Below are 15,138 nucleotides of genomic sequence, written 5' to 3'. Positions count from 1 at the left end.
TGAGATATGTAAGAATTCCCCTTGAGTCCAGACTGCCTGTAGATACTGACGCAATCACTTAGCAATGAATCACGGAAAGGTCCAATCTCTTAACAGCATACCTCATCAGTTAGCCTCCATCTGTTCACCTGCCTCTTACTCATCGTACACCTCGTCCATGGTAACGGTTCTCCAACGGGTCCCTCACAACCTGCAGCGTGATATATTCGTTTCTCATTAAGTTCTGCTTTATTTTATTCTGCTTTCAATAGTTTGGGTAAATATATGATATAAAAACACATATACCACATATAGACACCTATAACCAAGGGTTCTTTGTCACATTCTTGACTAGCCTGTGGCATATTGTACAGCCGTGATACACAGACATGATGCATAATTATAAACATTGAGGTTAGCATCCAGTGCTAGTGGGTGGAGCGGCGTGTCTTGCGATCATCAGCTTCCTTAAGTCGGAGCTGCATCAAATAAGTAAACAAGCAAATTACATTGTAATTTGTCATTTTTGTACATGGCGGTATTGTGTTGTTCGTGCTGAAGCTGATGAGATCCTTGTTACCCAGTTGATTGAATGTAAATATAACTCATTAGATAACAATGTAATTATTTCTGTGATTATGCAATCACGTTTAAATATACACCCAGAGAACACTAATAGCTGGACTGGAAGTGCAGATCCTCGGCTGAATTTGCGGGAAGTTTGACAGCGCCGGGGCCAGTGGGAGGACAAATGGGCCGCTATCAGTGGCGCTTATTAGCGCTTGATTAGAGAGTTGTGATGATCAGGGTTGTTCGAGGTTGGCTCTCCGTTGGCTTTAAAAGCTCGAGCAGGAGCCTGATGGGGTGTTCGGTGATTAGAGTAATTGCTGCTCTGAGGGGTTCCTCGCCGTTCTATTCAGCTGCCACCGCAGCAGTACCCCCGCCGAGCACGGACGTCACGGCTGGGAGAAGAAGGGGAAATAAATTAATAATGAAACCAAGGCCAGGAAGGGTCCAAGGGGCCAGGGGCCGACAGTCGTGCAAGTCGTTTCCTTCAGAGAGAGCGATTCATGTGGAATACGGAGGCGACTGCGCTGTCGCGGATTTCCAGCAGGGTCAGAGTGATTGCGGATAATGGAAACCGGCGGCTAGTTCTAATAGCATCAAACAGAAAACGGGGAAGTTCTGACAAGGCCTTATCAGCAACTTTTAAGTAGTCTATTACTTCATAATAGGCTGTTCAGAGCATCTTTTCATAGTCACTCATCTGAAAAAATAATGGCTTTTGATTCCCACTCAAGTGGATGGAAGCCATTTCCAGTAGGTCTCAGGTCTAGATGGCAGTAGAGCCTCGAGCGCAGCGTCCTCCTTCATCAAATGAATGAACACAGCATCTCTTAAGTGGGTCGCTTTGCAAAGCATCCCCTCTGCTGCACAGACTCTGTCCTGTCTGCGTCTTGTCTTTCCTCAACCCTTGTTGCCGTAAGGCCTCATAATGGACTGTGCAGTGTGCGGTATCACTGCCGTACAGAGTGAAAGTGCGAAAAGCCTCGCCTCTGTCTTTAAAGACCTTTTTCTGGCAGTGCTTTTAGCAGCAGGCAGCTCTTACCGGCCTGTCGTTTATCACCTGTGTCATTCCTCCAAAGCAATCAGCCCAAACAGGGATGGGAAAGAAAACTGTTTGTGCGTCCTGAATGGAAAGTGGGCAACTCAGCAGCACTCTGCCTGGTATTACTCCACGGTGCAGGAGAAGATGTGGAAATCGCTTCTAAACCCATATTCTCCACTTTTCCAAGAGGAAACACAATTCTTGGTCATCTGAGAACTGCTTTAGTCAAAACACCACAAGGATCAAACCAGAGCCTATCTGCAGTCACAGGAACACACCCCGGAGGGGGCGCCAGCCCTTCACAAGGCAACACACACACACGGACACTTTTGAGTCACCAATCCACCTACCAACATGTGTTTTTGGTCTGTGGGAGGAAACCCACACAGACACAGAGAGAACACATCAACTCCTCACAGACAGTCACCCGGAGGAAACCCACGCAGACACAGGGAAAACACACCAACTCCTCACAGACAGTCACCCGGAGGAAACCCACGCAGACACAGGGAGAACACACCAACTCCTCACAGACAGTCACCCGGAGGAAACCCACGCAGACACAGGGAGAACACACCACACTCCTCACAGACAGTCACCTGGAGGAAACCCACGCAGACACAGGGAGAACACACTACACTCCTCACAGACAGTCACCCGGAGGAAACCCACGCAGACACAGGGAGAACACACCACACTCCTCACAGACAGTCACCTGGAGGAAACCCACGCAGACACAGGGAGAACACACTACACTCCTCACAGACAGTCACCCGGAGCAGGACTCAATCCCACAACCTCCAGGTCATTGGAGCTGTGTGACTGGGACACTGCCTGCTGCGCCACCATGTCGCCACATGAGTCACTCAGGTTTTTTAGACTTAAACAGCCCACTAAAACTGACTGAGGGGGCCGCTGCTCCAGAGCATCCTCAATGTCCACAATGGAGATATGCAAAATATGATACAGATCATAGTCATTAGTTCTGGTTCATCAAATAATCTGAAAGACACTTTGCTTATACAATGCAGGGATAATTCCAGCAATTCCATTATTTGAGTAACAACTCTTTTTGAGTGTCACATAACACCAGAACATCTGGATTTGAACCAGGTGTGTGGCTCAGTGGCAAAAGCTCTGAACTGCAGCAGGAGAAGTCTGATCAAATCACAGCGATCAGCAGAGACGGAGGAAAACCTGCTCCCGGTTCAACCCTCCTGCTTGTGCATTCTTCATGAAGGATGTGAAGGCCGGCAGGTGTCAGATCCGGGAGCTCAGCTAGTGTGGAGACTCACAGGAAGCCAGAAGAGAACTCCTGGACGCTCCCGTCTTATCTCTTCCTCTACGCCGCGCGGCAGATCAAAGCAGCGAAGGCCTGCTTTGATAAGGAGCTCGTGGAGAGAAGCCTGACACACTGCGGCGTGTGTGTTAATGCCATCGATCCTCACCTTCCAGCTGCCTGCCTGCTGCTAACTTCAGACCTTTTTACTGTGGGCAGATGCAGGGGCCGTGTGGGGCCTGATCATACTCACTCATACCGATCTCACTTCCCAAAGAACCGGAGGAAAAGGGGTGCAACAAGTCAGTGATGTTTATTTAGTTGGTTGTTAGCTTGGTTACATACCACATCTGTACCTACCTGTGTGAATCAGGCCGAACACAATAGTAGGAGAGTTGCACTAGAAGCAGGTTCTCCTCTGTCATTTCAACTGCATAAATATCTCAAAACGATTGTCATAAATGTCCCCAAGTTTCCTGTCAGTCTTATGTATTGGACCAGCAACATTTTGGTCCCAACCCCACTTCTGTAACCACCAGGCCACAGCAGCCCCCATCTTCCTGACTTTTGTACATTTTCTGGTCTTTGAGTGGGCTCCTGTCCACCGGTGGCGCTGTTTCACTGAATCCACTTAAACTCTCTGTTATGGACCTAAAGAAGAGGTTATATTAGAAAGGGGATTAGAGACAGAGGCTAGGTGTTAGCAATAGCATTACTCCTGAACAAAACCTTGCGGTTTGTGAGCTTTTCGAGCTTAAAGTTAAGTTAATACTGAAGTTGAGGTTAGATTTAATGCTACGTTCAGGGCTAGGTTTAGGGGGTGTTTAAAGGTTGACTTTTCATGTTGGTTTGCCAGACATTCACACAAGCTTGCACACATTTAGTGAGTGCCATTGTACAGGGTGGGCCGTTTATATGGATACACCTTAATAAAATGGAAATGGTTGGTGATATTAACTTCCTGTTTGTGGCACATTAGTATATGGGAGGGGGGAAACATTTCAAGCACACCATTGTTTTTCTTGTGAAATTCCCAATGAGTTTGATGTGTCACATGACCCTCTTCCCATTGAAAAAACAAAAGTTGGATCCAAAATGGCCGATTTCAAAATGGCCACCATGGTCACCACCCATCTTGAAGAGTTTTCCTTCTCCCATATACTAATGTGCCACAAACAGGAAGTTAATATCACCAACCATCCCCATTGTATTAAGGTGTATCCATATAAATGTCCCACCCTGTACACATATTCTTCTGCCTAGTACACTCTTAAAAAACAATGGTCCTACAAGGGTTCTTTGATAAAGAAAATGGTTCTATACAGAACCTTTAACACGTGAAGGACGTTATGCTTGATTAAAGGGTTTCCTGTAATGTGTATAGAACCATCTATAGCGCAATATCCATCAATCTGAAGAGCCCCTTCACAATGTAAAGATCCGTTTCATCATGCAAAAGGTTCTTCACATGTTCAGGGTTCTGCATAGAACCCTTGAATGAACATATTTTTTTTAAGCATGCAGTACTTAATGGACAGTCTTCCTACGTGTGATGGAATGAGTCATATTGTAGAAGTCATGAGCATTAGACAGCGAAATCAGGCTGAGATAAAGCTCCACGTCGCTCCAAAGCCAAACCCCAGAACCCAGCGTCGGAGTTAGGGATAGACGCAGACATTTGTGGCTACTTCCTTCTTTCTGTGGTTATTTTGCCGGCCCGCTGTGAGGCTACAAAGCCGGTCCGCTCCTTTTTTGATGAGCTGAGATGGCGCTGAAGAATGTTTACGCCGTCTTTATGCCCAGCCACACATGAATGCTTTCCAATTCAGAGAAGCCGGGCGCATTCATTTCCAAGGTGTTCCGGTCAAGGCTTCCCTGCAAACGCAAATCTTTGATTCAGTTAAACTTTTTTTTTTTTCACTGTTCTCTGCATTTGTATGCATCTGCAGGGTCTAAGTGTTTGTACGAGTGAGTAAACTGACAATCAAAGGTTTGGGGACACACTCCCTCTCCTGCTGTTTTCCAAGCAATTCCTGTTTCTCGCTGTGACACCACAAAAGAGTCAGTGTACAGGCCGTGGTGGGTCCACGCTTGGTTTGCCCTAAAACTGTGGTCCTCAGTCGTTTCCACCCACTCCAGATCCATACTCTGGGTCATTTCTAGTACTTCCAACATCAAACAAAAATAGACTGATTGTATGGATGTGTTAAATCAACAGGACGCTTTATTTAACACAATTAAGTGTTTATTAACTCAGGATTGGACGATAGCCTCAAATAGCACTGGACTGTCATGAGGAGAGATGTGAAAGGGTTAAACCAACACACATCCTCTCTGCCTCACATACACACACACACACACACTCACACACACACAAACACACACAATATCCAACTCACTGGAAATGGGATTTGTTTTTTATTTTAATATTTCTTGTTGTTTGCTTTGTTTTGTTTTGTATTTTGAGTAAATTAACTCTTTCCGCTCAAATTAATAGCTTTTTAAGTCCCTTTTTCTAGTAAATTTGCACAGTGCTGTGTATCTGACTCAGACACTTTGGACCCCCTCTTCTAGCAAGACTTTATGTTAGAAGTTGGAACATTGCTGTAAGTAAAGGATAGCATTCAGCCACAAGAAACCGTCATGTGTGTGTGTGTGTGTGTGTGTGTAAATACTACGCGAACATCTTAGTGACTAGTGTCATGAAACTGTGAAGATTTGTTTTGTTTTTCTTTCCACCACTTGAGTAATTAATTCTGCCGATGACAACATACGCCCCCTCATTAATTTCACCCAGCACAATCTATCATAATTACCTTCAAATAAGTTGTTGTTATCACTTTAATTTAGATTGGTTGCCGAGGCGCTGGCTCAGGAGAGTTCCCAGCGAGGACACAATCCCTTGCTAATACACCGATACTTACTGATCCACACACACACACACACACACACACACACACACACACACAGTATTTAACAAACCCAGCATTACAGCCGGCTCTGAAACACTCTGTTTTTCCCAGAACCATCACAAACCACATGCGGGGTGACGTTACACAAAAACATAATTACACACCAGCACTCTCCCACCTTCCTGCTTTCACAGCGCCATAATTCAGAAATGAATGCAGACTCTGTGTGTGTCTGTGTGTGTGTGTGTTTGTGTGTGTGTGTGTGTGTTTACATGACAGAAGTGTGTTTGTAGGATGATGTGTTCTGTTTTGCTATCCAGGCCTGTTACCTTGGCAGTCACACCCCCCCCCCCACCCCCCACCACACACACCCCAGAATCACTCACACACACTCTCACACAAACACAAACACACACACACACATTTCATGAAATGGCGGCCTTACTCTAAAGCAACTTGACACATTCCTTAGTAGACCAACACACACACACATACACAGAAACACACACGCATACACACACACACACACTTGCCATGTTTCAGGTGATGTGAGATATTGCTCGGCATTTCCAGACTGCATTAATAATCCTGAAAATACATTTACCTTGGAAGTGTGTGTGGTGTGGTTCTTGAAATTGTGTGTGTGTGTGTGTGTGTGTGTGTGTGTTTGCATGCAGGCTGTGAAAACATAATGGAAAAGGGTAACTATGACAGGACTAACCTAAAAACTACACGTTATTCATTTTTCATCATCAGGAACAAATCAGAGCTCATAGATTACACATGAAAACACACTGAAGCCTGGACAATGAGCGCAGCCTCAATTTCTCGGGGGGTCTGTTGCCCACCCTCTGCTTTATTACACTCTCCCTCCTCCCCCCCGACATTCAGCCTTGGGTTTGTTCTGCTCCTCACGAGCCACAAAATCCCAAACACATACAGTGATGTTGATTTCTGGGCTCTGGGGCCAGTCCATTCTTCTGGAAAACACCACTGGCTGTGGCACCTTGGTTTGGATCCCAAATAGAGTTCAGTTCTGCTAGTTTTCTTTTCTCAGCTCCACATCCTTTCAGACCCATCCCGTGGAGGTGTTCTTCTCACAGTGGAAGCAGCTGTGAATGTGTGCAGATCTGAAGGGAGAGTAGAGCTGAGATGAAGGTTTTAGGAGCTGTATCAGGAGGGGGCAGTCTGGGTGTGGTCTTGCGTGGCTGTTATGGGTCCCATTTTTTTTTTACACATACAGATCAATCATATCTTACAGATATTATGTCTTACCACACAGTCCCACACACACAAAGTCATGTCTGTATGTTTTCAGGGGACGCCCATTCATCCTAAAACTGACCTTAAAATATTTTTCACTTTAAAATATAATAATAATCATGGGGACAATACGTCCTCAACATGTGAATGTGTAAATAGATTGTGATTCCCACAATGTAATAAATACTTGCATACACACACACACACTAATGGTATTGCATAAATGTAATTACATACTTATCATACTAATAACACATTGAACACATTTGTGTGTGTGTGTGTGCAGGTACCAGTAATATATCACATTGTGGGGACTAAACCCTGTTTACACACACACACACACACACACACACACACACACACACACACACACACAGCTGATCCCCACAATGTAAATCATTAAATTTTAAAGTGAAGATCTGTTTTAATTTTGGGCTAAGTTTAATGTTAAGGTTAGGGTTATGCCAGCCGTACGTATAAAAAATGTAATGTTATGTCTCAACAAAATGAATGGATGCCTATGAAATGTCCCCACAATTCACATATACAAGATCCGTATGTGTGTGTGTGAGTATGTATGGCCATATGCCTGTTCTTTCCCCTATTTCTCTTACTGTACTTTGGACACCGTGACTGGAAGGCTGTGTTCCTGAGCGTTCGCAGTTTCAGATTTGTTCAGCCATTTTGCATGGTAACCAGCCGTCGCCACGGCCGCAAATTACACTTTACACTCCCTTTTCTTCCACCGTTAGACTCAGCTGCTATTGTTATTATGGCTATTGTTATATTGTGTCACCTCAGGACTCCAAAGACCAGGGGTGGGAAGGGGAGGGCTTTCTTACAAAAGGCAGAACGCGGTGGAAAGTATAGAGCACAGAATCACGAATCAGAGCTAGAGCTGATGTTGTGTAATACAAACTTCACCACCATTATACAACCATTTTTTTTTGGGCTGACAAACCACTTTGCAGTGCACCACGTTCCCTGTGGAACTGCAGTGGAGCTTCTTCACTCATCCAGCTACTTTCAGCTGTGGAACTGGGGTTTTTATGACTTTCTTCTTCTCTTTTGACATACTTTTGTTAAGAAATATAGTGCAAAGTGTGTTTCAGTTTAAAAAAAATGCTGTGGTCAGTGATCACAACATTTTAAGGAAGATACCACAGTCAAATGTTGGTGAACATGAACTCACCCACCGTTTCTGGATGTTTTTGTTCCCGCTTTGCTGCAGCAACTGCCTCTTCTGCTCTGGGAAGTTTTTACACTATGTTTTTAATCCAGAACAATCATTCATCATCAGTATCTGACATTAGTATAATTCCCATGGCTGAATACCATCAAATCCTCATCAAAATGTTCCAACTTCTAATTGTAACTGCCCTTAACTAATCTACTTAATACATACACTTACAGAAGAATCAAAGGATGGGTGTCCAATAAGATTTGGCCATGAAAAGTGTTCTGAAGATGTGAGACATGGCCCTGCAGCTGCAAGGTTCCTCTCCTGTTGACTGTTGAGTGACTGTTGAGTTCGTGGACACATGCTAAGCTCGGTCAGAAGAGTCTTGAGGATGGCTGTGATGTCGGTGTGGACTCTACGCAGACGTTTTTTAAACATACAGCTCATCGGCATCTCTCTGGGTAAAAGAGATGATAACAAGACTGCTCCTGAGCTGCAGGTGGGAGTGAAAGCCCTGGATCGATTGCCCTCTGACTGAAGCATCTTCAGACAAGGCTGTTTTTCTCCAGTTAAAACGTCTCGCTGTCTGTGTCCTTCGTCTGTGAAGTCAAAGCCAATAAAGACAAAACACTTAATTCTGTTATTGACGTTAAGGTTAGGGTCAGGTTTAGAGAATTCTTATGTATATATATATATATTACAAGCCAGCGAGTGAGAGAGTGGGGTGAGAGACACACTGAGCTCCTAATAATAATATAATACAGAGGATACATACAACAATCAACCATACTATTATGACCACCTCCTTGTTTCTACACTCATTGTCCATTCTCTCAGCTCCACTGACCACACAGGAGCTGTGTTAGTGTGTGTTGTGCTGGTGTAGAGTGGATCAGACACAGCAGTAGCTGCTGGAGTTTTTAAACCCCTCAGTGTCTGGACTGAGAACAGTCCACCGAACAAAAACATCCAGCCGACAACGTCCTGTGTCACTGATGAAGGACTAGAGGACGAGCGACACACACTGTGCAGCGACAGATGAGCTACTGTCTCTGACTCTACATCTACAAGGTGGACCAACGAGGGAGGAGTGTCTCACAGAGTGGACAGAGAGTGGACACAGGGTTTAAAACTCTAGCAGCACAGCTGTGAAAAGCATCAGCAGATGTTGCACTAATCAAGTTCGTGAGGTTGTTGTAGTAGTCAGTTTTTATTCTCAAGGTTAGCCCTAGTCCTCACAGTGTTTATCGTCGGTCTACAATCAAAAACATGTATCTCTGTGTTAGTGGATGTTTAGTTTGCTACATCATTTGAACACAGGAGCTCTCCTTCACTCTGTGTGACAATGTCATTATGAATGGACCAATAGAAATGCTCCAAAATGACTTGGAATACATAATTATAAGATTGACTTCCATTGAAATTTGAGAAGGTCTTTTCCTTCTACTGTAAAGTTGCTATTTTGGAGATATATGTTTTTGATTGGACAGCGATGATACATGGGAATGTATAGTGCCTAACACAAAGATATGATTATATATCATATAAAGTTATATACATACAGATAATCACATGCTATTAACATTAACGTATAACATACATCTATAAACATAGAACATATCATTTCACTCATATTTATATAATAAACCTGTTACTACAACATACATAACCCCACACACTGACATTTTATAACAAAACAAAGAGAAAACATTTAAAAGAAGTGTGTCTTAGCCTCGGGTGGGAGTGGAAGTTGTAGGATCGATTGGTTTTGGACAGATTCGCCTTCAGTCGAGGCTGTTCTTCTCCCCTTTCAAACGTCTGCTTTTCGATGGCCCGCTTCTCTGAAGCCAAATCAAATTGGAGAGCTGTGGAACGAGAGAGTGGAGGAGGTGGAGATGGAGAGAGAGAGAGATGAAGAGAGAGAGAGATAGACATGGGGCGTCCAGCACAAAGGCCTGGCCTCCGTCCAGCTCTCACGTCCAGCCATGTCTGATTAGAGCTCGTCCTTTAAAGTCGGCTTCACACACTGCTTCCCAATATTCCTGATTAAAGGCGGGCAGAGGGGCCTCACGCCGAGCCAAAAACCCTTTTTACATTTTGGACGCTGGCTTTCCCGGGACGGTGCGAAAATGCAAGTGGACGCAGATGGATGGGGTCTTGGAGCGCTGGGAGAAAATGCTGGGTCGTCACTTTACGGCATGAAAAAACACTTCCAGACCTCCGCCATCTATTAGAGTGAGCTAGCGCCCTACTTAGATCCCCTTGATTTCAGAGAAATGCTGGAACAGCAGGCGCTCTTTTGGACCTTTAGTGTTTTTGTATATAGCTGATTTAACTTATGATAACTGTGGTAGTGCTTTTGACTGAACAGTGCGTCTGATTAAAGAATGCCCCATGGCTTCATGTCAGTCCTGTAGTTCAGATACCATAGGTACTGATTTTAATAGTAGCCTCCAGAGTTAGCCTTTTCTCTCTCTCTCTCTCTCTTTTTTTTAAATGTATTAATCTATTTATTGAGTATTACAACAACAAATACACAGATAAAGTAAACAGCACATATACGAATGTGAAAAAAAGGAAACAGATTGATATATGTAAAGAAATATATTGTAAATAAAAGTATATAATTATCACTCACACACTCACATCTATGAACACTTTTGAGTCACCAATCCACCTCTGCACTAAGGCAGTTCAAGAGAGGATGGCTATTTAATATAGTCAAAAAAGGGGGCCCCAGGCATAATGGAATTTGAGTTTGGAGCCAGCTCTGATATCTAATTTATTTAAGAGGCACAATCTAATGTGTTTTTTTTTTTTTTTTTTCCAGTTTCACCACACTACACACTTCTTGAATCCACGCACAGCAAATTATCCAGTGTTAAATCAACACTATTAGTGTTAACATAACACGGAGTGTCTTAAATTATTACACTAAAAGTGTTAATTTAACACTAATAGTGTTGATAAAACACTGGTGAATTTGCTGTGCATGTTATGTAAGGGAGGTATAGAATATTTTTATTTTAGTAATATCAACAGCCAAGCAAAAAGAGTGGCAAAGAACACAAAATCAGAGAGAAAATGAAAAAGGACGCACACAGAAAATGGCCATGATGGCATGGCGTTCAATGGGTTTACCCAAGATACATGGTAGTGATTGAACAATTTTTGAACCATTGCAAGCCCAAGGAAGGGCAAGACCAAAAAGGTCTGTCAACATCTATCACACATAGGGTCAGTGTTCTTATCAGTGTGAGAGAGTCTAAATTTAGTAGAACCGATGTATTATCTGACATTAAATGAGGCCATGTCTGGAACAAAGGGATGTTTATGGACCTTCTTCAGTGCACTGTCCCAGTTAGCCTTTCTCTTGAGCTGTGCATTTAGCCAAAGTCATTCTGGATTATGTCTGAATCTGGGAATATCTTACCATGAGACAACAATATATCTAATATAGTAAATAACTCCAGATATTATTAAAAGTTCTATAGTTTGGCTAATAATGATGTTATGATTTGTAGTTAAATTAACATTTGACTCCCGTAGTGAGCTCCCATTTTACAATGGCAAAACATATTTATTGCATATTGTACAAATCTTGGGAATGGTCTTTTGTTAAAATGTGTGTAGATTTTTAGTTCACTACATCGTTTGATGTACACACACTGTGTGAAACTTCCGTGATGAATGGAGCAATAGAAATGCTCTTTATCATCTTTATCATTGATTCCACTTAAAATTAAGAAGGATTTTTTCCCATCTCCTACAAAGAAACTGCGTAGTTTGTAGATTGATGTTTTTCTTCGGCCAGCGATGATAAGAATTCACCTGGACACCAGGCTCAAGAAAAGCCAGTTTGGTCTGAGTGTTTGACTGAAAAAACATTCCTAGGATTCATACCTGGTGTACACCATGTAGTCCACCCTTCGTAAATGTAAATTCCTAATGCATATCCAGCGTGATACTGCCCTAACCCTAGGCCATACTCTGTAGGCCAGTTGACATGAGCTCGATTAGTGATTGTAAAGGGCTGATCTTTTTAGTCGTATATATACTAACTTTTGAAAATCTTGATGCGTGATAGTCTTAAAAAGTTCTTTCCAAACAAAAAAATAAATAAAAGTCACTTGATTTGTTGAGCTGTTTCTTAGTGTAATTATCTTTATATATTTTTGCATGCTGCCCTGCTATTAATGCTATTTTTGCAGCCACTCTTTGGTAGTTTATCTGTAGCTGATGCTGTGTAAATGGGATAAGAGGCTGCCGTCGTGGCGTGTGCTCCAGTTTTAAACCCTACTCTGTCATATAAAGCACCGTATTCAGCTCTGAACTCAAATCATTTTGCCTTCCATCAGAGCACGACCAACTAACGCTAAAAAGTGGAGTATTTTCTCCTCAGAGGTAGTGAATGGTACTTTATCACATTGTGTTTTTTTTTCCTGTCATTAAAAGCAAACAGTGTTCTGAGATTGTGGCATTTGAAAAGCGGAAAGGTTTAAAAGGTCAAAGAGGTGATTTTTGTCCTCTGCACAAATAGGTTAATGTTTTAAGGGTGAAAAATAAAAGTGTTTTTTTTTTTTTTTTTTTTTTTTTTTTGGACGTTCATTCTGTTCTTCTCTGTTGAGAATGGTTTTTTGGGCAGGTTTTGGTCTTTTTGCACATGAATTGATCTATCAAAGACTTTTATTTAAATTCATTCCACTTACAAAATTTTTTGTACAAAAACACATTACAGAGATTATTACACATCAAACAGCTCTAAAGGAAGTCTTGTGCATCTTTTACACAGTGATAGAAAACATGCACAAACACACTGTGTACTCAGGCTATAACTCTTCAGGCGTGAGTAATCAGACTTAATCCTAATCATTATCCTAACCATAATCATAAGGCTAACTCTGTAACGTTCTCTCACAACCGAAACGGTTCTGTTTCTGCTCTGTTTCTGTGATTCTTCTTCATGTACATAACTGAGTGTCAGTGCGAATTTAGAGAAACAGCGCCACCAGTGGATGGGATCTTGCTTGGTGATCACAAAATTACTAACAATTCATGTTGAAATGTGAGGAGTATCTGGGTTGCAGTTTTTGGTATATGATTTAAGTCTTGAAGATCTATTTAACTATAAAGGAGACTTAAAAGCGTTAAATATTAGATCGGTTTGTCTACATCATGAACAAACATGACCACAGCATTCAGAAATGTCATTGTAAGCTGAAAACAGGAGAAATGATCACGCTTCGATGTTGACTATGAAGTGTTAAAGAGGTCATGGACAAATACAATTTATCTCTTAGAATTCTTCAAAGTCGAAAATGTACATTCATTTCCTTTTGAAAGGCATTTATTTATATATTTATGTATTTATTTATTTATTTTTTGTTTATCAAACGTACACAGCAAGTGAATTTCAATTGTCTCGTTATCTCGGACACCCGGCAGAAAGGGTTAAATCGTGAGTCGTCTAATTCCGTGACTTGGTTTGCGGGTTCACTTTATTATCAAACATATATTTACAGTTTAGAAACTTGTTTTTAATTAGTTTTATTACTTGTAACGATAGTGGAACCCCAGAAGAACCTTTTGCCATCGCAGGGAAGAATCATTCGTGTGGCAGTGAATCTGCAGGAAGCCCTCGCCTTTAGTAAAGGATCACTGAAGACCCCTTTTAGAGTTACGGGTTAAATGAGCAGCACGTCAGATGGATGGTTCAGCCTGACTGAGGTGAAACGGAGGTTCTCCTGTGGTAACTGGCTGTTAACATCCCTGCCCTGCTAACTCCATTCAGTGTTAGGCCTCCTGTACTGCACTGTCCCTTTAAAGTCTATCTCCGCTCCCTCTGGACTCCATCAGCTACACCATATTCCCTCCATTTTCCACTCTCAACCTCCCTCTATCTCCACCTCACCCCCGCGCCCCCCTTCCATCCCTCCCTCTTTTTATTTGGAGGAAGGGTGGGTGGTTCTCTGCCGCTTGCCTGAGCTGGCCCTCAGACATGTGTTCCGCTGGAGTGAGAGTGTGTCTGGTGGCTTCACTGTCACACAGGCCCCCAGTGCAACATCTGTGTCATCTTCCCCACACACGCCAGAGCCACATTAAATTTTCACACACTCTGCCCCGCACACACACACACAGACACACACACACACACACACACACACACACACACACACACACACACACACGCACACACAGACACACAGAGAAACTCTTAACCGCTTCCACAGAACGATTTAACTGCTCTCAGCAGCCACAGAAAATATTTGTCAAATGGTGAGAAATGTAAGTGAAATTTGCTGCGAAAGACTGCAAACACTCTTTTTCTAAATCTTAAATTCATAATGCATTATGCATAAAGTGTTACATGGCATACATATCATTTTAAAACACCTAGTATAGGCCTGTACCTCCTAAACACTTCTATCTACCTGCATGACTACTTCATAAAGCTATAGTTATAGTCACATTACTGATTACTGACCCTCCTCCAGGGTGTGTTCACGCCTTGCGCCCAGTGATTTCGGGTAGCCTCCGGACCCACCGCAACCCTGAACCAGATAAGCGTTTACAGACAATGAATGAACGAATGAACATTACTGATTTGGTGACTGTGTGATGTAATGAGTGAGTCTGGGATCACACCTGAACTCAAGCTATGAGGGTGTGGAATTAGCCACAGGTGTGAGAGCGTATGAGTGACTGGGTGAGGGTGAGCGTGCGAAACTTGTGAGTGTGTGAGTGACAGGGTGAGTGTGTGAAACTGTCCATAGCGGTCTGACTGCCGTGTTATATTATATTGTACTTTATAAATGCGACTACATTTTGGTCTGAATACAGGACAAATAGGACGTGATGTTTCTGAAGAATGGTCCGAGCTGATTTCAAAATGCGTCTGATGCAAATTGCATCTGTT

At 42.8% G+C, this 15,138-nt stretch overlaps 1 protein-coding gene across 1 annotated transcript in view; it reads left to right on the top strand.

The window, feature by feature from the left end:
- Window positions 1–15,138, top strand: part of LOC136674710 (leucine-rich repeat transmembrane neuronal protein 4) — a 161,140-nt gene that overhangs the window by 139,306 nt on the left and 6,696 nt on the right. The gene's annotated exons all lie outside the window — the stretch shown is intronic.

The sequence above is a fragment of the Hoplias malabaricus genome, chromosome 18 (genome assembly GCF_029633855.1).
Source record: "Hoplias malabaricus isolate fHopMal1 chromosome 18, fHopMal1.hap1, whole genome shotgun sequence".
NCBI classification, from domain to species: domain Eukaryota; kingdom Metazoa; phylum Chordata; class Actinopteri; order Characiformes; family Erythrinidae; genus Hoplias; species Hoplias malabaricus.
The sequence above is the reverse complement of the archived record's forward strand: the minus strand, read 5'-3'. Positions and strand labels throughout refer to the sequence as shown.